This window comes from Carassius gibelio, chromosome A20 (genome assembly GCF_023724105.1).
Source record: "Carassius gibelio isolate Cgi1373 ecotype wild population from Czech Republic chromosome A20, carGib1.2-hapl.c, whole genome shotgun sequence".
Classification (NCBI taxonomy): domain Eukaryota; kingdom Metazoa; phylum Chordata; class Actinopteri; order Cypriniformes; family Cyprinidae; genus Carassius; species Carassius gibelio.
Genome location: NC_068390.1, coordinates 27,933,849 through 27,937,102, shown reverse-complemented (window position 1 = coordinate 27,937,102; position 3,254 = coordinate 27,933,849). Strand labels below are relative to the sequence as shown.

General features: G+C 46.1%; 1 pseudogene; it reads right to left on the bottom strand.

Annotated features, from left to right (window-relative positions):
• Positions 1-519: 519 nt before the first annotated feature.
• On the bottom strand, positions 520-2,670 carry LOC127938955 (thyroxine 5-deiodinase-like; annotated as a pseudogene).
• Positions 2,671-3,254: the final 584 nt, after the last annotated feature.

Genomic DNA, 3,254 nt, shown 5'->3' with positions numbered 1-3,254 from the left:
AAAGTTTTTGCTTTTACAGCCCTGTAAATATAATAAAACACTTTTAAATGGTGCTCTGTTTATTTATTTATTCATTTATTTGTAAAGATTTAACATTATAATATTATTTTGTATATATATATATATATATATATATATATATATAATTTTTTTTTTTTTTTAAAGGACATCAATTGTAGTAGTGATCCTTAGCACTAATTAATTGATGGTGTGTTTGCTTTTTCAAATTAAATATTAAAATGTGTATTTTTAATTACGTTTTAAAAACATAAGCTCAAAATTTCCTGATGCAAGTTTTGCTTTAACAGCCCTATAAACATAATGAGAGGGAATACGAGAGATCGTGTGTGTCTTGCATGTTAAAATAAACCAAAATATTATAGTTTGAAAAGCCAAGACTGAATTCTACCACAGAAAGTGCATGGTTTATCTTGCATGTCAATAAAATGCATCAATTATTTGTCTGCCAGGAATGTATTAATCATCACTGACTCTCCTAGAAATTACAGATAAAATCGATTTAGAGGGTGCTCTACCATTTATTTAAAAAAAGTGTTCAATAAAATATACACCATTTACAAAACACCATTTGGCAATACGTCTGGAGGCCATTTCTCTGTCCTGTACTCTAGTGTCAAATTACATCAGTATCGGTTTTCTGGTTAAAATCCTTTTAAAAACCGATCTTCACAATAACTCCAGAGTACAATGAAACGGCCTCCTGGCCGCACACATGCACTCACAAGGGAAAAACACCATACAAAAATAAAACACGATATGTTTCAGATAGATAGATATACCGTTTCTGCAATATCTCAAATAAAATGCCAGGTTGGATTGACGTTGAAACAGGTCGGCCTGGAGAACAGAGATGAAGCACAACAGCTGTGGTCACTGACCACATAAACATCTGTCTAGATCACTGTATGCATGAAACTTAAACCCAGCGTTTGCAGTGTTGCGGTTGACCGTAGCAGCAGCTGAAGACACCGATTCGACGGCTGTGTTCAAAACCTAGTGGAAATCAGATGCACCTGAGATACACAAAATGCATGTTTGATATGAGCAGGTGAACGTATTAAACCTCCAGCTCAAGTGTTTTCAACATTTACAGATACAGTACAGAAACTTTAAAACAATCTTAACTACGCTGTAAGATCATTAGTTCGTGTTTCGAATGGTTTAAGCAGCATTTCTTCTCTCCTAGTGTTTCGGATGGAATATTTTTACATGACTCAGAAACATCAAGAACTGCTTTTTAATTTCCAAAGAGCATCTTTTAGCATCTATTCTAGTGCAACCAAGAGAGAAGTGCACAGACAGCCACTGGGTTTTGAGCACAGCTGATGACTTCAGTCTAAAACACATCCGTGTGAACCTAATGTCAATGTGTAAAATGTTCTCTCCTGGAGTACCTTCACGGGCCCCCAGGGGTCCACACTGTAGAAAAGTGAAATGTGCAACCCTTAAAAGCTTTCATTGGTGTAACCGATTGTCATTTTCAGGTTACCTGGGAAAGCGCTTTTACCGTGCACGGACCCCCGGGTGAATAGCCCGGCTCAGTGCATGTTCATTGCATCGAGACCTTCTCCAAAAGAGCGCAATGTAGCTTAAAAAGCGCTGTTTGAAAGAGCGCAGACTGAAACGCACAGATCCGTAGAAGCGATGACGGAACTTTTGAAGACGCAGACGCAATGACTCGAGGACAACGGGCCGAGGGAAGGAACACATCCATCCGTCTTTAATTAAACGTGGACCACCGTCGCCGCTTTAGAAGCTTCCAGATCGCTCCGGTAGCGCTCGAGCCAGTCTCTGAGCTCCGAGATCCGGTAGCCTTCCGGTCCCCTGCCGCCTTGATACACGACCTTGTCGTCCTTCAGTATGTAGAGGCGCTCGAAATAAGCGCCGTACGCCGAGTTCGAGGAGTTCTCCATGGTGTCCACGACCACGGCGCTCTCCGGTGCCTCGCGGTTCATGAGCTGCGCGGCGCGGAGTCTGTCCTCCAGGCAGCGGTGCCGGGGGATCTGGTACGGCGCGTCGGAACTCACCCAGCCGTCTGAAGGATGCGCTTCCTCGATGTACACCAGCAGCGAGTCCGCGATGTCCGCGTACTGCCGCGCGACGCGCTGGAACGCCGCGAGGCGCGTCATGAACGGCGGTCAGGAGCAGCTCCCGAAGTTGAGGATCAGGGGTCTCCTCCCGCGGGCGTAGTCCAGGATCCGCTGCGCGCCTCTCCGCGACGCGCTGTCCAGCGGGACCACCTCGGTGTTGGGCGCCGCGCCGCCCAGACGCGCCGTCTTGAAGAAGTCCAGCTTGTGTCCGTACCACACCGCGCGCAGCGACTCGAGCGTGAACATCTTGTTGGAGTCTGACACGCAGAGCGGAGGGTCGTCGGGGCTCAGGTCGCTCTCGCGCATCTTCGTGAGCACCTTCCTCCGGATGCACAGGAAATCCAGGAACAGCAGCATCACGGCGGCGAGCAGGAAGCGCGGGAGCAGCATCAGACACACGGCGGCGTTTTTCAGCGCCGTTTGGACACCTGCGGATCCGTGCAGCATCTCCATCCCCATCCGGACAGGTACAGATACAGCCGTGTCGTTCTGCGTGCGCGCTCTCTCTCTCTCTCTCTCTCGCTCTCTCTCTCTCGCTCTCTTTCTTCCGAGCTCCGAGTCCCGCTTTTTATAGGACTAGTAAGGATTTGAATGAAAAACAACACGCCTCCACACCCGTGCCGCCTCCTCACATGGAGGGGATTACCTCCCGTCAACTCTCCCGTCTGGAGGAGAGAGAGAGAGAGGGAGAGAGAGAGAGAGAGATGGCTTGACAGCTCCACTTTGGAATGCATCGGTGCTTGTAATGCATCGCAGGAAGAAAAAAATCCTCTTGCTGAACACTAGATGCTGACAGAGGTGTTGCGTTCTTAACCCGCGCTTCGTGTCAGGGCAAGAACTCCAGAAAGATGCGTTGATGAGATCCACATCTGACATGACACTTGCATTATTTTAATGCATTTGTAGGGTTAAATTGCGTCACGTCGAGACATGTTTCATATTCAAATGGTGAAATAAAGACGATATGTTTGACATGAACGATGCATTGGTGGTTTTAATGCACGACATGCTTCTTGATGCAAGACAGGCTTATTAAACTGTCCAAAGAGAGATATTAGATTGTTTGACATTTTTCATGCAGCACATAATATATTTCTGCTGTCATCGATGTTAGATCGTTGCATTTTTTATGCATTGGTGGTT